This window comes from Triturus cristatus, chromosome 10 (assembly GCF_964204655.1).
Source record: "Triturus cristatus chromosome 10, aTriCri1.1, whole genome shotgun sequence".
Lineage (NCBI taxonomy): Eukaryota > Metazoa > Chordata > Amphibia > Caudata > Salamandridae > Triturus > Triturus cristatus.
In genome coordinates, this window is record NC_140593.1 from 870,172,632 (window position 1) to 870,198,225 (window position 25,594).

Sequence of the window (25,594 nt, forward strand, 5' to 3'; positions counted from 1 at the left end):
AGTGGGACAGAGGCGGAGGAGAGTGTGGCCGAGGACCTGTCGACTGGCACATCAGAATACGAAGCTGACAGGTCCGAGGAGGATGTCTCCGAGTGGGCGGAGGCTGCACCAGCAGCTGACAGCGGAACAACACCTCGCACCGCCCCCTCCGTTCCCATCAGCCGCCTCCCACTTGCTCGTGTCCCTTCCCAGCGTGCCCGGTCACCGCATGTCTCCTTCATGCCAGGCACCGCACCCCCTGCCCCTGTCTCCACTGCTGCCGCCAATGCTGAGTCTGTGGACATCCAGCGGCAACTGCAGGTTGGTCAGGCTGCGATCCTTAATGTCCTCCATGCCCACGGGCAAACCCTCAACAACATCGAGGCATACTTGGAGGGCATTCATTCATCGCAGGCTGACCAACGCAACTTGCTGAGGTCCATAGACTCCACACTGACTGCAGCAGTGGGTCTCCTGCAGCGCGACCTACCCCCACCTACCCCTGCCCCATCCACACTTCCCACTCCCATGCCTGTCCCACGTACACCCAGACGTCGGCATGCACCCACATCAACAGACACAGGCACCACACCAGCAGGGAAGGTCCACCGCACTCCTCCTGACACGCACACACAGGGTGAGGTAGGCACACCCACTGGGTCGGGGGGCAAACGTGTGACACGCAGCCATAGTGGGAGTCCGCATTCCACCCAGTCCACTCCCTCCAAATCCCCTCCCCTCAGCTCTCCTGGCCACATCTCCCCCAAGGACTCCTTCATGGCCGCTCTGTCCCTGAGCCCCACAGTGACACCACCCCGCAAGCGGTCAAGGAAGTCCTCGGTCACGGTGGTTGATTCTCCCCCCCTGTCTACGCCCTCCCCCGGTGGCGCTGCGACCCATCCCTCTGACCGTCCCCCCTCCTTGGGGCCTGTGGATCCTTCGGGTGCAGGGGACTCCCTGGAGGACCTTGCAAAGGTGTGTAGTGCCATCCTGGCCTCCGCCTTTGGCCCTGCCCCACCCCCTGTGGTGGAGTCCTCCATCCCTGCACCCACAACGCCTCTCCTTTGCCCTGATGTCCCTGCGGTGCCTGGTGCTTCCCCCCCCCCTGATGGCCTCACCCCTGTGGAAGACGACGGCATGTAACTGTGCAGGCAAGCTAGGGGACACGCATCCCACTGTGTCCCCCATCCAGCTGAGACTTATTGACTGCCCTATGGGCTTTGTGAATATTTAACTGCCTGCAATCCACGGACACTGTGATCATGCTGAATAAAGCTTTATTTTTTTTTTCATTCTGACACTACTGCTATGCTGGTATTGGTGTTGGTGGCGCTGCTACATGGTTTTGGGTGGTGTTTATGTGTTGGGTGTGTGGGAAATGTAGTAGTGGGCTGCTCATTGGGGGGACCCTGGGATCTGTGTGCCATCACAAGGTGTTAGCTAACTTTCTTTGTTCATGTAAGCAGTTACTGCATGGTGCTATTGTCCCAGGGTGAATTCCTCCCTCTGTGTACCCTGATCTCTTCCCTGCAGGGTGTTCCCAATCTTCAGCGCAGAGCTGTGTCTACATGAGCTGTGTGTGTGACGGAGCCCTTCTACTTTGGCCATGCATGCAGGGCCATGTCTCCACCTGCAACATTCGTGGCATCCTTGGTGATCACTGTACTTGTGTGTGGAGTCTGTTGACATGAGTTCATGGGGACATGTTCCCTTGTAGGCAGTATGCATGTGGGTACTTCCAGCCTCACACACGTGTTGCACCCCTCCTGTCTCAGGGCACTGCTGGGAGTGTTAGGCACCCACCCCTCCTGTCTCAGGGCACTGCTGGGAGGACTCTGCACCCACCCCTCCTGTCTCTGGGCACTGCTGGGAGGACTCAGCACCCACCCCTCCTGTCTCAGGGCACTGCTGGGAGGACTCTGCACCCACCCCTCCTGTCTCAGGGCACTGCTGGGAGGACTCTACACCCACCCCTCCTGTCTCTGGTCACTGCTGGGAGGACTCAGCACCCACCCCTCCTGTGTCTGGGCACTGCTGGGAGGACTCTGCACCCACCCCTCCTGTCTCTGGGCACTGCTGGGAGGACTCAGCACCCACCCCTCCTGTCTCAGGGCACTGCTGGAAGGACTCTGCACCCACCCCTCCTGTCTCTGGGCACTGCTGGGAGGACTCTGCACCCACCCCTCCTGTCTCAGGGCACTGCTGGGAGGACTCAGCACCCACCCCTCCTGTCTCAGGGCACTGCTGGGAGTGTTAGGCACACACCCCTCCTGTCTCAGGGCACTGCTGGGAGTGTTAGGCACCCACCCCTCCTGTCTCAGGGCACTGCTGGGAGGACTCTGCACCCACCCCTCCTGTCTCAGGGCACTGCTGGGAGGACTCAGCACCCACCCCTCCTGTCTCAGGGCACTGCTGGGAGTGTTAGGCACACACCCCTCCTGTCTCAGGGCACTGCTGGGAGTGTTAGGCACCCACCCCTCCTGTCTCAGGGCACTGCTGGGAGGACTCTGCACCCACCCCTCCTGTCTCAGGGCACTGCTGGGAGTGTTAGGCACACACCCCTCCTGTCTCAGGGCACTGCTGGGAGTGTTAGGCACCCACCCCCCCTGTCTCAGGGCACTGCTGGGAGTGATAGGCACCCACCCCTCCTGTCTCAGGGCACTGCTGGGAGTGTTAGGCACACACCCCTCCTGTCTCAGGGCACTGCTGGGAGTGTTAGGCACCCACCCCTCCTGTCTCAGGGCACTGCTGGGAGGACTCTGCACCCACCCCTCCTGTCTCAGGGCACTGCTGGGAGTGATGGGCACACACCCCTTCTGTCTCAGGGCACTGCTGGGAGGACTCCACACCCACCCCTCCTGTCTCAGGGCACTGCTGGGAGGACTCTGCACACACACCTCCTATTTCTGGATATGTACGCTTGGAACATACACGGTGGGGTACGCTCCATGCATACGAGGGTGAGGGTACGGGTCGTACTTACACTGTTGGGGTGGGGGTACGCTCCATGCATACGCGGGTGAGGGTACGGGTCGTACTTACACTGTTGGGGTGGGGGTACGCTCCATGCATGCGCGGGTGAGGGTACGGGTCGTACTTACACTGTTGGGGTGGGGGTACGCTCCATGCATACGCGGGTGAGGGTACGGGTCGTACTTACACTGTTGGGGTGGGGGTACGGTACGTACATACGCGGTTGGGGTGGGGGTACGTTCCATGCATACGCGGGTGAGGGTACGGGTCGTACTTACACTGTTGGGGTGGGGGTACGCTCCATGCATGCGCGGGTGAGGGTACGAGTCGTACTTACACTGTTGGGGTGGGGGTACGCTCCATGCATACGCGGGTGAGGGTACGGGTCGTACTTACACTGTTGGGGTGGGGGTACGGTACGTACATACGCGGTTGGGGTGGGGGTACGCTCCATGCATACGCGGGTGAGGGTACGGGTCGTACTTACACTGTTGGGGTGGGGGTACGCTCCATGCATACGAGGGTGAGGGTACGGGTCGTACTTACACTGTTGGGGTGGGGGTACGGTACGTACATACGCGGTTGGGGTGTGGGTACGCTCCATGCATACGCGGGTGAGGGTACGGGTCGTACTTACACTGTTGGGGTGGGGGTACGCTCCATGCATACAAGGGTGAGGGTACGGGTCGTACTTACACTGTTGGGGTGGGGGTACGGTACGTACATACGCGGTTGGGGTGGGGGTACGCTCCATGCATACGCGGGTGAGGGTACGGGTCGTACTTACACTGTTGGGGTGGGGGTACGCTCCATGCATACGAGGGTGAGGGTACGGGTCGTACTTACACTGTTGGGGTGGGGGTACGGTACGTACATACGCGGTTGGGGTGGGGGTACGCTCCATGCATACGCGGGTGAGGGTACGGGTCGTACTTACACTGTTGGGGTGGGGGTACGCTCCATGCATACAAGGGTGAGGGTACGGGTCGTACTTACACTGTTGGGGTGGGGGTACGGTACGTACATACGCGGTTGGGGTGGGGGTACGCTCCATGCATACGCGGGTGAGGGTACGGGTCGTACTTACACTGTTGGGGTGGGGGTACGCTCCATGCATACGAGGGTGAGGGTACGGGTCGTACTTACACTGGTGGGGTGGGTGTACGTTCCATGCATAGGGGGGTGGGGGTAGGGTCCGTACATCTCTATCCCCACACTATGTGATGCTTGTGCGGGCCGTACCCAGGCCTTTGCCACGTGGGTACGAGCCGTCCCGCCATTGTTGGGGTGACGTGGGTGTGGGCGTGGTACGTATCGTACCCATGCTCTTGAGGCGTGGGTACGGGACGTACCGGTCTGGTTGTGTTGCCGGTTCGCGTGGTGACGGACTTCCGTTGTGGCGGTCGCTGGCTTAGCTGGACACGCCCCCACCCCCTCGTAGTGACCAGGGCATGGGTGTCAGGTATGTCCTGGGCATGTGTGGTGTGTGACTTTGGTGGGGGTTTTGTGGCCTGCCCTGGTCCTGCCACCCCCACCCCCCCCCCTTTCCTCCCTCCCTTAGTTGTTCTGACCTTCTGCGGCGTCTGCGTCGGAACCTGTAGAGGAGGTGGACTGCTATGAGGGCCGGGATGACACGTAGGTTCGGGTCCATGTCTCTCCGTCGCATACGTGTCCTCCTTGATCGCGGGGTCCTGTCTGTCCGTCGCGTACTGGTGGTCCTTGTTCGCGTCGTCCTGTCGCGTACTGGTCCTCCTTGTTCGCGTCGTCCTGACTGTCCGTCGCGTACTGGTGGTCCTTGTTCGCGTCGTCCTGATTTCCCGGCAGTTTTTGGCAGCCGGAAAATATTCACCGTGCGGGATGATGTCGGTGCGAATCGTGATTCCTGGTTCGTGAATGGCAGGCTGCGAGCGTCCCGACGTCAGGTCGGCCCTTTCCCGGATCGCATTGGTAGGTTTATTTTGTTCGGTCGGGCTTTTTTACGAATTGTACGGAAATGGTGTTCCGTGCGAATCGTAATTCCTTGTTTGTAAATTTTGACGACCGGGTACGCGTCGGACGGAGATTTTGCTCCGTCCGACGGTTCGTACCCGGTTTTTACCGGATCGTGATCGGCACCATAATTTGTGTCAAAAAGAGTGTTTTCACTGCTTACACATGCTCAATGTGTATGCCTGATTTCAAAATGGCAGTCCAACGTGATCATTTATTTAGCGTACATGCATGGGTTCTATACATTCATTCTGTTAATGTCTTAATACTGTTGTAAACTTGCTTTCAGCTTTACACTCCAAATGTGGGGTTAGAAGGAATCATTGGCTTTCCTGGCATGTGACTTACTCTGCCCCTGTCCTACCAGTTGTCACAGCACCATTGCTCAGGCATCCTGGCAGCTCAGTCTGCCTTTATCTACAGCACAAGCATGCTAGCGCGTCCCTGTCTCATGGTGCTGAGGGATATCATCATGAAGCGCAGAAATGCAATAAGCAGAGATATCCACCCTATGGCAGTGGCACATGGGCGTCCCTCTTATTGTAATTAGTGATCTCCCTTTTAGTTACTGCAAAAGAAGCTGGTCTATCGTGAGCTCTTTAGGGAAGACTACAGCGCTGGAAATTCTTGTTAGAAACATGCCAGAGGAATACTGATGTAAACAATAGTTAGGCCGCCACATTTAGTCCGACAATGTTTATGTTATTGATTTTCTGATATAAAATACTTGACTACCCGGTAAACCCAATTATCTCACCCCCCTAGAGAGCATGAAGGTCACCCTTCCATGTACATGCTACTATCTGTGGTTCTACCAGTAAGCCAGCATACTGCTTTTATGTAAATATCATCCATAAAAACATTGCCCCCCTTTGGAGTTTACAATAGAAAAGCTACACCCAATGGGACGATATTTCTGTAAGTAAATTTAGGACACAATACCTTTGCCAGACAATATTTCTGTGTTCAATATTCTGATAAACAACCTTGGAGAGAACTGTATTTTCATGCACAAGATGAAAAAAGTTAAAACCATGTAAATGCATATACCTAGGATCTTGAACAACATTTACATCAATTTCAGAACTCCTGCAATTCACAAAGTAGCTTAAGACACATCTCTTCAGACCACACGTCCTAGCTACATCAAAAGTCCTAATCATGCAGAATACTTTGCCTCCTTGAAAACTTTGATGATTCAGAGGGCTAATATCCACTGATCAGCACTCCTTTGGTCTCGAGCTATGTTTGCAATATTCAAATACAGTTAAATGCAATGTTGTATACCTTATATAGATTTGAGCCCCTGTGAGAAGTTCAGTTGTTTAATGCACCTATTGCAGAAACTGATGTGCATAGGGCTTTTATAGGATCAGTTATGGATTTCATTCATATTGAGGTAAATTAATGGTTCTATGTTAGACCTGTCAGTCTTAGGGTGGTCTTCCACCAAACATTTTGCCTTCCTCCTCTATTTTCTGCTGGTCTTTGTTTGCTGGCCATAGGTCTATACACTCTACTACTCCTAACCAGTGCTAAAGTGCATGTGCTCGCTCGCTCCTTTAAACATGGTGAAATTGGCTTATCCCCAATTGGCATATTTAATTTACTCATTATGTCCCTAGTCCATTGGTACTATATGTGCCTATGAGCTGTAGAGATGTAAACTAAATGCTACTAGAGGTTCTGCAGCAAAGATTGTGCCACCCACTTAAGTAGCCCTTTCAAATATGACTCAGGCCTGCCACTGCATCATTTATGAGGTGCCCAGGAGTAGGCACCTGGGCACATAGCTTGCCACTTGCTAATGGCCTCTGGTTCCTTCTTGTTCCAGCATGATCCAGTTGGCGCCTTTTGACAAAGTTACATTGCCACTGCCTGTGTTTTCCTTCCCAGGTTTTTCCAGCTCACTGTTTCTCCTGCCAACAGAAGCCCCATCACCTCAGGACCTACTTAATGCAGGTCACAGAGCGACCACATCAGTAGGCACCTGGGTACCTAACCATACCAAAAACAAGCCTGTCTGTCCCTGTCGGCACCTGGACTGCACCCAGCACCAAGAACCCTGGCCCCATGACCATCCAATGCAACACAACACAACCATTGTAGCCAACGAACGCCAACACTAATCCTTCACCACCCTGCATGATCTCAATCAAACACATAAGCAAACTCACTGCTGCCGTGCATCCCCCACTACCACTGTAGGCCCTTTCTTCTGAACCCATTGCAATTTCACCTGTAGCACCCCAGATGCCGACACCACCACCTTCAAACAACCCACACATGCCACAAATCCCTCCGGAGATACTCCACCGAAATTTGGGACCTACTCAACAGCAAAACACCCGACCATGTCTTCCTGACCAAAACATGGATCATCTACAAAAACAGGATTGACTGCTCCACTTCCATCGACTCGGACACCGACATCATGGGACACCTCCACTTCAAAATTCAAATGAATTACAATGCCTACCTTAAAGAAACCTTAGCCTGCCCATCCCCTGACCCCCCCTAGTGGAATTTTGCAACAACATTTCAGACTTCCATCAGATCAACAAACTACAACTTCCTCAGGGACTTCAATTTCTACATGCAAAAGACCACAGGCCATAACTCCACAGCCCTTCTCAACACTCTCAGCAACATCAGAGTCACCCAGCTTGTCAAAGGACCAACCCATACAGCAGGCCTCAACTAAAACCCTATTTCCTCCTCCAAAAACACGATCACTACCACCCACACGACCCTTCTCACATGGTCCAACCACTACATCATATATTTCAAGATACCCACCCACCAAGCCACCCTGTCAAAAAATACTAAAGCACCATCAAGACACTGGGGCAAAATATCAAAAGAAAACTGGACCAAGACCCTGCAGAAATGTGCCCACCCAACCAAACTGGTAACCTCGATGTCGACACCAAGCTCTTCAATAAATGACTCACTGACTCTGCCAGCCAACCTCACTGCTCCCACCAGAAACAAGACCTACAAAAACAACAAATGGCCCAGCTCGTACACTAATGACCTTAGGGAGTTCAAGCGCCTGTGCAAAACAACTTGAGAGAAAATGGAGAATCGACAAAAACAACACCACAAGATCCACATGCAAAGATGCCCTCAACCTCAATCATCAACAACTACGAGATGCAAAGAAAAAGGCGCTAACTGTCAGACTCGAAGCCAGCTCCAACAATGGCAAAGAACTCTTCACTATCATCAAGGAGTTCTCCAATCCTATAGCTGCCAGCAATTACATCATCCCATCCCAAGCACTCTGCAACGACCTTTCAATTTTCTTCGAACAGAAGATTGCTAAGATCTTCAACACATTCCAACCACAGAATACCGATACAAATTCTCCCTCCCAGCCAGACACCTCCTCCATCACCAAACAGCAACTAAGCGACTGGAAGCCCCTCTCAAATGAAGAAAATACTGCTCTGACGAATACCATTAATTCAGGAGCCCTCTCAGACCATTGCCTCCATTTTATATACAAGCCTGAAAGAACCATCATCTCCCCCACGGACACCTCAATAACCACAGCCACCTTCCCGTCTTGCTGAAAAATATATAAGTCAATGCTCTACTGGAGAAACCACCAGAGGACCCCAACACCCTAAGTAGCTACAAACCCATCTCGCTCCTGCCTTTTCCAGCTAAAATCAGTGAGAAAGCCAGCAATACCCAACTCGCAGATCACCTAGAACTCCATCAACTCCTAGACAGCTATCAATCAGACTTTTGCACCAATCACAGCACAGTGATAGCCCTCATTGCAGCCACTGATGACATCAGAAGCATCCTTGAATGAGGAAAAATGGCCGCACTCATCCTACTTGACGTTTTCACAGCTTTTGATATGGTCTCCCATAAGCCACTCATTAGAAAGCTTCAGCACTTAGGTGTCTGCAAACCAGCTCTCAAGTGGCTATCCTCCTTTGTCACGGATATAACTCAATGAGTTAGACTTCCCCTCATTCACCAGAACTAAAGAAACGTATCTGTAGAGTCCCTCAAGGATCGTTGCTCAGCCCAACACTCTTCAACATCTACATGGGGCCTTCATGGACACTGTCAGAGCCCACGGCATCAACATAGTATCCTACGTTGACAACACATAGCTCATCCTCTTCCTTACTGGCTTAATCAGCACAGCCAAAGCAAACTTTGCCAACTGCATGAGAAGCATCACTGATTGGATGAAAAAGCAACTGACTCCAGCACAACAAAGACAAAACAGAAGTCCTAATCTTCAGCAATAACCACTTGCCCTAGGATGTCTCTTTGTGGTCCTCCAAACTTGGCCCCCCACCCACCCCTGTGGATCATGCTAAGAACCTCTGGATAATCATGGAGATCAACCTCTCCCTGAGATGACAGAGACAGTTCACTGATAGAATATCGATGTTAAAAAGTATTGATGTTCAAAATATTGAAAAAAATATATAGACTATAAAAATATTGACTTGCAAACCTACACAGGTATGTACAAAAATATCAAATGAAAAATATAGATGTAAAAATATTGATTTAAATATATATATAAAATAAAATACATTAAGTATATTAAATATATAAATAAATTTTAACAAAATGTATTAAATTTAATATACGTTTGTGCAAAATATTACAAATAAACTTAATTTTAAAAAATAAACATACAAACATCATAATTTATACATATATATATTTACTTTAAAATAATTAAACTATTATCTTTATTTTAAAACTAAAATTATATAAAAAATAATATATATACATATTTTTTAAATATAAAAAATCTACATTAAATTAAAACCTTAAACTATGAAAAACTATTTAAACTTAAATTGCCCAATACCATCAGTGCAACAGTAGGAAAAGTGTTGGATAGCAAAATAATGAAATTTATATTCCAACTCCAGTGAGTGCAACAGTAGGGAACGTGTTGGATAGCTGAGGGGTAAAAATTACTATTCCCACTCCAAACAGTGCGACAGTAGTAGGGAAAGTGTTGGATAGCAGAGGGGTATAAATTACTATTCCCACTCCAGTGAGTGCAACAGTAGGGAAAGTGTTGGATAGCGGAGGGGTTAAAATTACTATTCCCACTCTAGTGAGTGCAACAGTAGGGTAGGTGTTGGATAGCGGAGGGGTAAAAATTACTATTCCCACTCCAGTGAGTGCAACAGTAGGGAAAGTGTTGGATAGCAGAAGGGTAAACATTACTATTCCCAGTCCAGTAAGAGCAACAATAGGTAAAGTGTTGGATAGCGGAGGGGTAAAAATGACTATTCCCACTCCACTGAGTGCAACAGTAGGATAAGTGGTAGATAGCGGAGAGGTAAAAATTACTATTTCCACTCCAGTGAGTACAACAGTAGGGAAAGTGCTGGATAGCGGAGGGGTAAAAATTACTATTCCAACTCCAGTGGGTGCAACAGTAGGGAAAGTGTTGACTAGTAGAAGGGTAAAATTTACTATTCTCACTCCAGTGAGAGCAACAGAAGGTGTTGAAAATTGAAATAACGATGTGAGTAAGCATTCACTAAAGACATGAATTCCCCTTTTATGACCGAGTTTCTCCCGTTATGTTGACTAAAGTCTGGACTCCATTTTGTATTGTCATGCCTCCACGTGCGTAGCACGAGAAGAGTCCTATCTTCGTGTTAGTTGCTCTTGTAATCTGCCTAGTAACAGTCTATAAATAGTCCCTTTGTCCGTCTGGCGCATGCCCAGGCTTGACCACATCTGTTATCAGTTAATCCTCGCTTGACCATGTTTTCGCGGGCTTAGAGATGTGTTAACTCCGCCCACATATTGATTCTGTATCGAAAATGACCATAAAAGGTAATACTCTTTGCCTCATGTTGTATCCACCCACTTATGAGCCCCTCTGTTGTGTATAAAAGGGTACCGTGTACGCAAGTTCTTTGTGCTACCCTATGCAATACTGAAGAGTGTTGTATGGGTTGTAGGACCACCCTTAAGGGTTAATAAACTTTGTCTTTGTACTTTGCAGTTTCCGTGCCAACTTCCTTGTAGATTCCATTTGCAGGAGAGTGAACCCTTGTGTCCTGCTGGCCTAGCTGGGGCCTATACTCATCAATTGGCGCCCGTCACGTGGGGCTCATCGGCGACTCGGATGCTCGAAGGACTGGTCGTGACGAAGGTGAGGAATTTGGCCGGGGATGTGATCACTGCCAGAGGCACTTTAGTCCTGGCATCCCGAGGTTTTCTTCCTCCCCTTCCGAGCTGACCATCTGGGTGGCGCCGGTCCTCGACTGAGACCTCTTCTGTCGGTCCTGCCGTGACAGCCGTTTGGGCGAATTTTGGAGCTTGGCAGTTGGAATCTGGACACTCTTGATTGGTAAGAACCGCTGTACGGTACTTGCTCCGAGTTTTTGAAGCCGGGTTTGGCTAGTTGAGTTTGATTTGTGATGACCGGTCATATCTTGTATTGATTATTGTGAGAATATATGCGTTGCAACACATATAGGCAGGTAATGTGGAGATATTTCTCCGGAGTTGTTTAAAATTTGAACGGCACAACGTTTAAGTGCCATTTTTGATAATGCTGCATATTTTGCATTATTTTTGAGCATGCCTGCTTTTAGCGCACTCCGTAAGTGGTGCTGCTGCTTTGGAAACCGGTTAAACCTCGAGGAATCTGCTCCAGCTCCCCCAGAGGGGACTCCTAATAGGGATATGTATGTGAAGCATGGTCTTTCCTCTATAATGTACAGCACAGTATGGAGGAAATACACCAAGAAGGATCCTGAGTTACGATGGCCTTTGTATGGATCATTTGATATGCGTAAGATTGAGTATGTGGAACAGTGTATGTGTAAACGGCGTGCTCGGCAAGACATGTTTGAATGTGTGCGATTATGGGTGAAGGAAGTGCGTGAGCGAGAGAAACGTGAGAAAGCGCTGTTTGATAAAGAGCAACGGAAGAATGATCATGTGCGAGCACAGGAAGCGAAGCGTCGGGATTAAAGAGAACAGATGGAGAGACAAGAGAAAGAGCATAGGCTGCAAGTCTCGGGTCAATATGCTGTCCGTCAGCCACTTTATCCTGTCCTTACTAATCTTGACGATGATTTTTATTTATTAGATCGCTCTCCGCCCCCTTATGTTGGCGCGTCTGCCCCGAGGTCACAGGATTCTGGATCGGCTTCGGGTAAGGTAGACACGCGGTCCATGTTATCGGTTGACCGAATGGGTGAGCTTCGGCAAGTTTCCTTTCGTGCACTTAAGGGCAAGTTATCCCTTGCTGAATTGTTGGACTCTTGGGAAAAGTGGCAGGATAGAGAGAAGTTGAATTTTTTGGGACACTTTTCTGACGAAGTGATTTCTGTCTTTCGGAAATATTCGGCAGTTTTTGAGCCTGATGATGTAGTATTAGATGCTAAAGCATTGCGTAACGGTGTTTTTTCTCCCTCTAATGCGCCTGATGCGGCTCGACGGCTGTTTGCATTGCGGGACGCGGCGAATGACCTTAAAGAGAGAGCGCGCCTAAGAGCAGAGGAGAAAAAGCAGTCGGATTCACGTGTCGGTGATGACCAATCATCTACCTCCCACTCAGATAAGAGCAAACTAGTGCATGCTAAACCAATGCGAGAGGCGGCACCTTTGTATGTTCCTCCTAAAGGAGCGGGAACTAGTGCGGATATTACCTCCGCCGATGCTAAGGGATATTTTGTGTACAATTGGGTTTATACTCCCTGGCATAGGGCTGATGTTATGGCATTAAAGAATGCATTGCCTGATCCCCGCAAGAATCCAGCGGCCTTTTACGAAGAAGTCGAGGGGGCCTTGAATTCTTGTACTATGACCTTAGCAGATATAGATCTGTTCTTTGGGCTTATTTTACCACCGGATATGTGGCGATCCGTACGGAAGGTGGACGATGTTGCCGCTTTTAAGGCTCGGTGGTCTGAGCTTGAGGATGAGGATAGGGAGAGGAAGCCCGCGCAGAAACCACCTCAGATTATCCTAGATCTCCCCGCTGCTATTTTGACCAAGTTAAAAACAATCATTCCCCCTAAAAAGATTGACTGGAATATGTTAGCTTCGTGTAAACAGAAAGTTGATGAATCAGTTGCAGATTTCTTTACGCGCTTTGAGGAGACATTTCATGATTTTAGTGGTCAGTCACTTACGGATGATACGGGTCGACACCTCTTTGCTGATAAATATGTGGCGAATTTATTACCGGCAATAGCAGCCCGCCTAAAAGCGAGTGAAAGTTCTTGGTCCACCGCGTCTCCGACAGCCCTCCTGACTATAGCTCAGTATTATGAGCGTCAGGAGCAAGAAGCGAAGGGGCAGGAGGAGAAGAAGTCGAAAGATTTAAAAACGAAGGTGATGTTAGCGCAAGTGTACGGTCCACCTCGTCGGGGTGTCAATAGAGGTAGGGGAGGATCTTATGGTCCTCCTTTGGGCCGATCTGATTTGAATAGGAATCAATGTGCGTATTGTAAACAATCGGGACACTGGGCCAGAGATTGCCCGGCGTTGTATGCATCGCGTCAGGGGCATAATCAGGGTGGACCGAGAGGTAGAGGGGGTTTTTCGAATTTTAGAGGGAATTCTAATGATCACGCTCGTTTTGAACCTACCGGGCAGCAATGAGATAGACCTAATGTCTTTGATCGACAGAACCAGTACCAAGTGGCAGGGACTGACCGCTCTGGGTACCATGATTCACAGCATGCCTAGGAATGCGTTGGATGGGGGTTAGAATCAGTTGAGGTGCCGGTTGATCAGAAGGGTCCTTATGTATCAGCGAAGGTTTTGGGTTCTACTGATCAGTTCCTAGTGGATACAGGAGCGACTCGTAGCGCGCTGTCTAAACAATTGGTTCCGAGGGCTCCCCCATCTGGCTTAATGGTTACATCGGTAGGGTTTGACGGTACGCTCTCCCGAAGCCCTCTTTCTCGACCCCTCACATTCCAGGTTGATTCCTTTTCTGCACCCTGTCCGTTTCTGCTTGCCCCGAACACGCCGGACAACATTATGGGTCTTGATATGCTCAAGCACTTCAGAGCTACGATCCGCTGCTCCCCCGCTGGAGTGCGTGTGATATTAAATGATAATCACCCTCTGTCTGAACGGATGTGTGTGGTTGCAGAGGATACTGTGTTAGCAACTCTCCCTCGTACTTTGTGGGCCATTTCGGATACCGATGTGGGACAGATGGTGATTCCGCCTCTCCATATTAGTGTCCAGGAGGGGGCGGTGTTACCACGCCTCCCGCAGTATCGTATTTCCCAGGAGGGGGAGGAGGCCCTTATACAGATTGTGCAGGATTTGATTAAGGTGGGAGTAGTGGAGGAAGTTCCCTACAACGTCTGTAACAGCCCAATTTTACCCATCTTGAAGAAGGATACGGATGCCAAAGTTTATCGGTTTATAATTGATTTGAGGGAGGTGAACAAGATCGTGATACCTCAGTATCCAGTGGTTTCTGATATCACGACGTTGCTCACTTTGGTCCCGCCAACGGCGACCACGTTTTCGGTTATTGATTTGAAAAATGCTTTCTTTTCGATTCCTATTCATCCCGATAGCCGATACCTTTTTGGTTTCACTCTGAATAACAGGTCTTATCGATTTTGTAGAGTTCCTCAGGGCTACACAGAAAGCCCTAGCATTTACAGTCAAGCCTTGAAAAGACAATTGGACTCCTTTGTTTTGCCCGAGGGAGTCGCCCTCATACAATATGTCGATGACATCTTGTTGGCGGCTGACACTCCGGAGCTGTGTGAGAAAAGCACGTTATCCTTGCTTTCCTTTTTGGCATCTCACAATCACAAAGTGTCGAGGAAAAAATTGCAGTTCTGTAGACCAAAGGTGACTTATCTGGGTCACCTTTTGTCTAAGGAGGGGCGTGCACTCACACCAGATCGTATTCAAGTAATTTTGGACACGCCAGTGCCTTCCACGCAGAAGGACGTGCGTGCATTTTTGGGTCTTGTTTCTTTTTGTAGGCAATGGATATTAGGGTTTTTACACATATATAAACACTAAATCAACCCGGGTCTGGTGCTGTATCGGCAAAAAGAAAGAGAAAGTATACTGGAACATTCCAACATCTCTTGTTAATAGAGAACCCTTCTAGGAACAGAACCCATCAATCACAGAGGAGTGGTATATTTGTCATCATTTGGGTCTGTGTATCTCGATACAACGTACCAAGTCCTGATGGAACAACCTGGTAACGTGTAAAGAGAGATAGCATACAAGGGTTGCTATCAGATCTCCAGTAATAACAAGAATGTGATGAGTCCTCAAACTTGTGAATGGGGTCCTAAAAGTGCAGCACTAAATCATAAAGGTGACAATAAAAATGGCTAGTGGAACTCAAATGTGCTTTAATTGGTAGAGTGCGACTGCCACTGTTAAAAGGCAATATGGCAATATAGCATAAATAATTTGTAATTATGCTCAATATCCATAGTATTCGGTCAACATGTTTCTGCCCATGTAGATCTACAAAGTATCAGGGGCATTCATCAGGACCTCAAAATTGCTGCTACTATGTGAGAAAAAGTGAATCAACTGAAAATGAAAAAATTCACAGACAATCCTACCGCACCGGTCAACTCTATACAGATATCGAAACCGGATACCTAGGAAAACAAAGAGATGGATCAGAGATACAATCATCCTACATTTTGTAATAACAGCGAAAAAACAGTCTCATTGTCTGACATAAACAAAAGCACGACTAGTGCCTCACAGCATCTAATAGTGTATTAAATTGCACTTACCCAAACATTTTGGGTGATACCCTCACCTCAACCTGGTCTGTGCTCAGGGAAAGGGGCCCCGCTCTAATAAAATAGGAGGAAAAAAATACAAAGTTGCTGGTTTGCATACCTAAGATTCGTCTCCCCAAAAAGTGGCTGAAAATTAAAATAGGTAACGTCCAAGTACTAAAACAGTGGAGGATGGCATCCTAGTCATGAACAACAGAGTAATGGCTTAATCTAAGACCTGCATATCATGTCAAAGAGATTCAAGATGCAGAATAATTCTGCAACGAAAATAACTCTTACTACAGAGTCGGTCATATTCGAGAAAAAGCCCTGTGTTTCTATCTAGAGTGATTAATCACTCAGCTAAAAAGGGAACTAAAAGTAGAAAGGACTCCATCGAGTGAGTGAATGCTCTGTTAGCACAATTGGAGCCTCAATACACGGACAAAAAAGATTAGCACCACACTTACCTATCCGTCGGTACCGACCGGAGAGGTTCGACAAGTTTTATGGTGATAGAAACAAATTGGTTGCAGCTGCGTCTACGTTTGATGGTGGCCAAATGAGTGCCTGTTGCATTATGTGCTAAAGCGCATGACGGCCATTGTTAGCCCTTTTGACAAAAGACACACCTATTCCGCTTCCTTGGTCAAATGAGTGTGACACTGCCTTCCAGCAATTGCGACAGGCCCTTTGTTCAGCACCAGTGTTAGGGACCCCTGATTATACAAAACCCTTTTCGCTGTATGTGCATGAGAAAGATGGATGTGCATTATCAGTTTTAGTGCAGATGCATGGCGACAAGCAGCGCCCTTGTGCGTATTTTTCAGCTGTACTTGATCCTGTTGCCCGAGCATTGCCTGGTTGTTTTCGCTCGGTTGCGGCGACAGCTGTGTCAATACGCCAAAGCGAGGGAATTGTGTTATCTCATAAGCTGTTGGTATTAGTCCCCCATGCTGTTGATGCCCTGCTTAATCAGACAAAGACGCAGCATTTGACCAGTGCCCGTTTAACGGGATATGAGCTGACGCTTTTGGCTCCTCATATTACGTTAAAGAAGTGTGTAACGTTAAATCCGGCTACATTGTTGCCGTTCCCGGAAGCTCAGTCTGAGGCACGGAAAGCACATGATTGTATTCTTGTGACTGAGGAACAGACAAAGGGTCGTATTGATCTCCAAGATACGCCCTTTCCAGATGTAGATGGAGAATTGTGGGTGGATGGATCATGCCTGAAGCTACCAGATGGTACGACTTCAGCAGCGTATGCAATTACCACACTGCAAACAATAGTGGAGACAGCACGCATACCACAGAAATCAGCTCAAGCAGCGGAACTGATAGCATTAACACGAGCATGTGAGCTCAGCACAGGATTGTGTGTGAATGTTTATACAGATAGCCGCTATGCTTTCGGAGTAGCGCACGATTTCGGCCTACTCTGGAAGGAGAGAGGGTTTCTAACGTCGCATGGAGTACAAATAATGCATGGAGAGTTAGTTCACAACCTTTTGACTGCATTGACATATCCGAGGAAAATTGCTATCATTAAATGTAGTGCCCATAAGAAAGTGGTTGATAAAGTCGGAGAAGGGAATGCTTTGGCAGACCGGGTAGCGCGGGAGACTGCGATGCAGCCCGGTGCTACTGCCATGTATGTAGTAAAGTCGCAGGTAGAAAGATGGCACGATGCGAAAAGAGAGGTGCTGGAAATACAGAGGACCGCTTCTGACAAAGAACGGGAGCAATGGTCCAATGATGGAGAATTGGATGATGAGGGTTGTTGGAGAAATAAGCAGATGGATAGATGGAAGTTACCCACAGCTTTTGTACAACCTATGGTTCAGATGGCACATGGGCTAGCACATGTTGGAGCTTCCGCAATTGTAAAATTGCTTACTCAAGTCTGGGAGCATCCAGAGATTGCTAGCACGGCAAAGAGGGTAGTGCAGACCTGCATGATTTGCCTAAGGTACAACCCAGGAAAGGGTACTCGAACTCCAGCAGGAGGATTTGCGACACCTACTGCACCCTTTGAGGTTTTGCAGATGGATTACATCCAGCTTGAGCGCTGTAACAATTTGAAGTATGTTCTAGTAGTGGTATGTGCCTTTAGTAAATGGGTCGAGGCATACCCTACGAAAGACAATACTGCAATGACTACCGCCAAGATGCTATTGAAGGAGTTCTTCCCTCGATATGGCGTTTGTAGACTGCTGTGGATTGATAACGGACCCCACTTTATAGCGGATGTTATGAAGTATGTTCTGAAGGGTCTGGGCATCACCCAGAAGTTCCACGCAGTGTTTCACCCTCAGTCTGCAGGACTGGTCGAGAAGTATAATGGTACACTGAAGCTCAAGATCGCTAAGATCCAAGCTTCGACTTCTTTGACTTGGCCAGATGCTTTACCGCTGGCATTATTGTCAATTAGATCGATACCGCACTCTCGAACTGGTCTTACACCGTACGAGATTGTTTTTGGACGCCCAATGAATATTTGGGGTCCACCACGACCTAAGGCTGTGTATGATGTACCTTGTGTAATGATGAATGATTATCTGGCACAGTTAACGGATAACTTGGTTTCTATTCATCAACAGGTCCGGGAGGCGCTCCCTGATCGGTCCACCGGCGAAGGTCACAGTCTCCGACCTGGAGACTATGTTATGGTGAAGATTTTTGAAAGGACGAACAGCTTGGAGCCGAGATAGGTTGGTCCTGAGCAAGTCCTACTTGCAACGAGGACGGCTGTGCGGGTTTCCAACCGAAATAATTGGATCCATTCCCTGCACTGTTGCAAAGTGCCGCCCGGATTGGTGGAGCCTGCTGTATTGACCGACCATCGAGAAATTCTGACTGCAGAGAAAGGCCGTGCTGTGGAACCGAACGACACTGAGGAGCTCTTTCCGGACCACGTGATTCCTGGAGGAAGGCGATATCATCTCAGACCAAGGAAGTGAATTCTTCAGTTTCAGGACACGGCCCTTGGGTTAGTGAAACGGAGAGCCAATGAGGCAAGGGGGGGGGATCAGCCCTGCATTAGTGTAGCGACGCCCGTCTTGGCCCGCTGGTGAAGAAATCAACCGCTGCCTAAGGGGAAGAGTTCTGACAACCTTTTAGTTTCAGGAAGATATTGATTTTTCATTCTGACATGGAGAAAAAGAAAATCCTTTGTGTAACAGGTTTTATGTTCACAGTAGCTATTGTTGGGATAACCACATGGTTTGTGGAGGATGTGACTCCTGCTCGAAAGTTACTTGTTTTGACTACTCCAGTGCCTGAGGAGCACTACTTTTATACACTACCGTATCAAGAGTTGAAGCATCGTCAGTCTTATTTGAATAACACTTTCATCCAGATGTTGCATCATACCCATGTTGCCACCAATGCTACGAACTGTTGGATATGTGGCATGATGCCAGCTCACCAGAAGAAAGGAGGAACTCCGTTTATACCCCTTCCTTTCTCTCATAATGGCTCCTGTAGAGCATGGTACACTTTACTTTTTGCCACCCGGAAACCTACAGTGGGACGGTTACTCTTCAGACTTAATAGGGAATGTCACCAAGATAAAGATGGATATCCGCAAGTGAATGGGACAATTTGGGAATGGGAAGAGTATCGACCGGACAATGAATCGATTCCCTATATTTTCACGAACACCAGAGACACTGTGGGAAAAGACCGATTTGTGATTCAAGTGGCACAAGCTCAAGCGGACCTGTGTGTCCAGAGTGTGGGTTATATTCCTGTTGGTGTTAGTGATTGCATCACTATCTTAAATATCGACGGGTTGAATAATAGTACCTTCTTAGCATCCCATAATACATACTTCGTGCGTGGAAATAAAGGTTATTACCGCTTGCCAGCCGGTTGGTCCGGAGTATGTTATGTAGCATTTCTATTACCTCCTGTATTCTTGGCACCTGCATCTTATCATAAAGATTTGAAGTTGTTGAATAATGTGACTGTAAATAGGTATAAACGTACTCTATCGATTGATGACGTGGACCAAACTGACACTAGTCTGCAGCAGTATATTGATTTTAATTTAGGATTGTTTTTCTTTGTTGGAGCTGCCCTAAATAGTAGGAAAGTTCGAAGGTTAACAAGAGTTGTAGAGGCTGTGACAAATCAAACCGCTGCTGCTCTTGGGAATCTTACGGAAGAATTGCAAATTACTAGAATTGTTGCATTGCAGAATCGTATGGTGTTAGATGTTATGTTAGCTGACTGAGGTGGAGCTTGTAAAATTATCGGAAGTAGTTGTTGCGTGTTTATTCCTGACCACACGCCATCAGTTTATAATGCTATCAATAAACTGCATAAAATTGCAGCTGAAATTCATACAGAAAATGGCGCTTGGACCTTTTCTGGATGGTTTTGGGCATTGATCACCACATGGGGATGGAAGGTTCTAACTGGTCTCTGTATCATTGTAGCAATTCTGTTTTCCTGTTGTATTTGTATCCAATGTGGTCCTTTACTCTGTTCCCTATGTGTGTCACTCTGCATTCCTGATAAGAAAGCTATTGCCAATGTCACTTACCAGAAACATCTGACTAAAGAAATAGAGGAAATGATGAAGATTGATATATACGATGATTATTCTAATAAACCGGATGTCTTCAGTGAATGCTGAAAGGGTCGTCTGTTGAAAATTGAAATAACGATGTGAGTAAGCATTCACTAAAGACATGAATTCCCCTTTTATGACCGAGTTTCTCCCGTTATGTTGACTAAAGTCTGGACTCCATTTTGTATAGTCATGCCTCCACGTGCGTAGCACGAGAAGAGTCCTATCTTCGTGTTAGTTGCTCTTGTAATCTGCCTAGTAACAGTCTATAAATAGTCCATTTGTCCGTCTGGCGCATGCCCAGGCTTGACCACATCTGTTATCAGTTAATCCTCGCTTGACCATGTTTTTGCGGGCTTAGAGATGTGTTAACTCCGCCCACATATTGATTCTGTATCGAAAATGACCATAAAAGGTAATACTCTTTGCCTCATGTTGTATCCACCCACTTATGAGCCCCTCTGTTGTGTATAAAAGGGGACCGTGTACGCAAGTTCTTTGTGCTACCCTATGCAATACTGAAGAGTGTTGTATGGGTTGTAGGACCACCCTTAAGGGTTAATAAACTTTGTCTTTGTACTTTGCAGTTTCCGTGCCAACTTCCTTGTAGATTCCATTTGCAGGAGAGCGAACCCTTGTGTCCTGCTGGCCTAGCTGGGGCCTATACTCATCATAGGGAAAGTGTTGGATAGCGGAGGGGTATAAATTACTATTCCCACTCTAAAGAGTGCAACAGTAGGGAAAATGTTGGATAGCGGAAGGGTAAATACTAATATTCCCACTCCACTGAATGCAACAGTAGGATAAGTGTTGGATAGCGGAGGGGTAAAAAAAATTATTTCCACTCCAGTGAGTGCAACAGTAGGGAAGGTGTTGGATAAAGGAGGTGTAAAAATTACTATTCCCACTCTAGAGAGTGCAACAGTAGGAAAAGTGTTGGATAGCAGAGAGATACAAATTACTATTCCAACTCCACTGATTGCAACAGTAGGGAAAGTGCAGGATAGCAGAGAGATAAAAATTACTATTCCCACTCCAGTGAATATAACCGTAGGGAAAGTGCTGGATAGCGGGCGGGGGGGAAGGATTAAAAATTACTATTCCACTCCAGTGAACGCAACAGTAGGGAAAGTGTTGGATAGCAGAGAAAAACAAAATTACGATTCACACTCAAACACTTAGAAAAAAAATATAGATATTTAAGAAATCAATTATAAACGAAATTAAAAAAATTAAAAATATTATTTTTTTTTAAAAGAACACATATTATAATACTAATTATGTATAACAAAAACCTACAAATATTATATAAAATGATAAATACATTTACTAAAAAATTATTCTTTTAAACTAGAAAATATTTGCAAACAAAAAAAATAATTAAAACATAAATGTATTTATTTTATTTACTAACCTATAACACCACACCAATAACTAAACACTACAACATTTTTTTATGAAATAAAAAATATTATTCATAAAAAAACTAATAAACATTAATTGACTACACCCACTTTAACACTATAATATCCACAACACACACCTAAATTAAACTATAAAAAAAAACACTATTAAAACTTATTTTAAAATTAAAAACTATTACTATTAACAACTAAAACTTATACAAATGGAATGTATTTAATACCCACCCTTTACCCCATTAAAAGTAAAAATGACACAAAAATAATGAATTACCCAAAATAAATATCAAGTAATTAACAATATTTAACAATTATATATAATTAATTAAACACAAATTACTTCCTACCCTTTACTCCTGTAAAAAACACAACACACGCCTAAAATTAATTACACAATTATCATAATTAATTACCAATTCATTTATTAAAATTAATTAACAACCAATTATGAATTCATCAATTAAAATACATTACTTCCCACCCTTTAAACCTATAAACACCACAGTACACACCTAAAATTAATTACAAAATTACCAAAATGAATAACCAATTAATTAATTAAAATTAATTAACAACCAATTATTAATTCATAAATTAAAAATAAATCACTTCCCACCCTTTACACCTATAAATACCACAACACACATCTAAGATTAATTACACAATTACTATAATTAATTACCAATTAATTAATTAAAATAATAACCTATTATCAATTACTTAATAATAAATCACTTTGCACATTTAACACTATAACATCTCAATTAAACAAATATTAATAAATAAAAGACAATCAATAAATTTAATATTAAATTACTTTCCAACTACACACTGATCCTGCACCCGAGAGATATATATTTACTCTGTACCCAATATAGTGTAGCTTATTATGAAAGAAACAATACAAAATAACACAGTTATTGTGCTTCCCATGTAAATATATATTTATAGATGACGTAAGTCTTGATTGTAGCTAATTTAATCAATTTTTTATTGAAAGTCAATTATCTTCCTTTAAAATCATCAAACGATTGCTTTGCCAACGCGTTTCATCCCTCTTGGGACTTCTTCAGGGCTCATCGGCGTGCTTGGTAATGAGTATAGTGCCAGACCAATGTTGACAGCACCGCAAGTGAAATTCTGTATATTAATAGAATCGAGCGTGGTACATTTGCATAAGTCTCTGTGCGATCACTGAGTGTTTTTGACTGTGGACTTCACTTTGTATGTGAAAAGCGTGAATTCATCTCTGGTGTCAATATTGCTATGTTGCCTTCTCCATGTCCAAGCCGCACTGGAATCGAAAACGTGGTTAGAAAAAAAGATCCCACTGCACCGAGTCATAATATTAACACAGGGCAGATTTATTGGTGACGTCTGGTGCTTGGTCTTTAAAAGCTCTGACCCTTGTTTTTTGGTTAAATTACTTTCCACCCTATTCCACTGTAAACACACAGCCCGCTATGAAACTGAAAGTGCAAAATTCAAATAAAAAAAATAATAACTACTAAAAATGTAACACATATATTAAAAATACAAACAACTCTTATACAGATAACATACATCACATACATATAAAATATATATATTAATATATATAACAATAATAAAAAACTATATTTTTAACAACTATATTTTTGCAAACAATAATAAACACTTAGATATTTTTAAAATCGATATTACTTACCTTACGTCGATGTTCTTGAGCACGATATTTTTGCTGTCGATATTTCTGACCCACGATATTAATGATTAATGAATATTTGTGCAACTCGATATTTTGTACTTGATGTTCTGTCTCTGCACAGACAGAGACGCTGTCTCCTTATCATGCTTCCACATCATGCAAATGCTACACTAGGTTTTAAAGTGGATCCCACGGAACACAAGATGGACGGTCACCTAGTTTTTTATCACATGAACTCTTAATTATGGGAATACCCTCTACATTGGAATTCCAGCTCATGTCCAATGCTAACTCCAAACCATCCAGAACATCGCCGCTAGACTCATTCACAACATCATGCAAAATAATCACATCTTTCCACACCTCAACAATCCCCACTAGCTCCTAGTCCAGGAAAATGCACGTTCAACCTACTCACCCATGCCTACAAAGCTCTCCACAACACTGGCCTAGCTTACCTCAAATTCTACTAACCCCTTTGACACCTTTGATCTGCATCCCAGGAAAGAGCACATCAAGAAGACCAGATGCGGAGAACTTGGCTTCTCATACCTCACAGCCAAGGCCTGGAATGACCTCCTAAAATACACCAATGTTACACCCAAAGTCACTAGCAACAGAGACCATACTAGGCTCTGTCCCATTCTACACCTTGCCCCTAGCAGGCCCTTCAGCTCTATTATGTAAGAAACTCTTCCTTAAATCCTTATCTGATCGTAATCCTACTGCCACAAATTTCTACAGTGACTTGTTGGTTATTAATGAAGCACAATTGATTGATATGACCTCAAAAACTAACTCCTTTCAGCCTTCAACTGCGCACCCACTCCTCACGAATTCCAACCCATGGACTTGAGAAGTCACGCTGCAGTATGCTGAGTCCTAGCAATGTTACCATACCCCACAGAAGACATAACTCATTAAAAGAAATAATCAAGGCCCTAATGCTTGTAAACAATATCCAGTAATAAGTATAACGCGCATTGTCTAAGCCAAAACGTATGGTGTTGGCTGCCAGCCTTTTAGCTTTGCCAATGCTTGTTTTGCCATATTTTTTAAAACAAAAGTTGGGGAAGCTCCCACGCCCTCAATGTAAAAGCCTTTGTGTGCCTGTGTGCAGATGTGCTCCCTGTGAAAGGGCAGAATGCAGTCACCCTCACTGAAGTTAGCCAGTGCCTAAAGTGGGCTGACCCACTGCCTCATGCTTGTAGGCTGGCTAAACGAAAAATGTGAATGACACAGCAGACCAATTGGTTACAGCAAATATAATAAATATATACAATTTCAGTACAATCAAATAGTCTTGACCAACACCAGTCCTATCTATGACTTTCTAAATATCACAATGTGCTGGTCACTGAGACCCAAGGTGCACTAATGAGCCATAACTCGTGCGCCCCATAAACCTGTCAGCGCTTTTTGCCTCAGATCCTGCTTATATGTATGTAGATTATGCTTTAAATCCAGAGGCGCAACTAGAGCCAAACTTCGGGGGGGGGGGGCGGCTAAGAAAAAATTTCGGGGGGGGGGGGGCTGAATCTTTTAAGCCATAGGCAGAGTGGAGCTGCAGGGGCTCTTAGAAGGGGTGAAACAACAGCGAGGCCTCATTAACATGCAAATGGTCTTTTAAAGACCTGTGAAGTGCTCGGGTGCGGCTGTGTGGGCGCCGGGAAGCTGTCTCATCCCGGGCTGCCACACACGACGGGGGGGGCTGAAGCCCTGTGAGTCCAATGGGTGTTGCGCGCCTGTTTAAATCAGACAGCGATTGTCAGCAGATGTCGAGATATCTGACTGACAGAGAGACTCTCGTCGATAGTATATCCCGTGCTATATACAACTTTTAATGTCGCAGTGCTTTTTTACCTTCACAGCGGGCGCTCAGATCTCGTTTTCCCCTGCAAGCGCGTCGGCCTTCTCTCGAGCACCTCTCTCGGAAGTAGACGAGCAGGTTCCCCAGCAGGAGACGCGGAAACGTAATTTTCTTTCACTTTCACATGCAGAAGGCAACGAGTTATCACCAGTCAGCCCGTAGTAGAGTGTAACGAAGGAATACTGACTGAGACTGGCGAATAACGAGCTCGAGCGTCAAGTTCGGTTGAATGTGTTCACACATGCTGTAAGGCGGAGCCTGCGGGCAAGTCCGTAGCACACGCGCCCAGAAACATATCCATGCATTCGTAGAATCTATAGGAGCTACACATAAGGAT

The 25,594-nt window shown here is 46.2% G+C and overlaps 1 protein-coding gene across 1 annotated transcript in view; it reads right to left on the reverse strand.

The window, feature by feature from the left end:
* LOC146796137 (GTPase IMAP family member 8-like) overlaps nucleotides 1–25,325 on the reverse strand; it is a 124,261-nt gene extending 98,936 nt beyond the window's left edge. The window contains exon 1 of the mRNA XM_085630177.1: nucleotides 25,251–25,325. The gene's annotated coding sequence lies outside the window, so the exon portion shown is untranslated. The remainder of the gene's footprint in view (nucleotides 1–25,250) is intronic.
* Nucleotides 25,326–25,594: the final 269 nt, after the last annotated feature.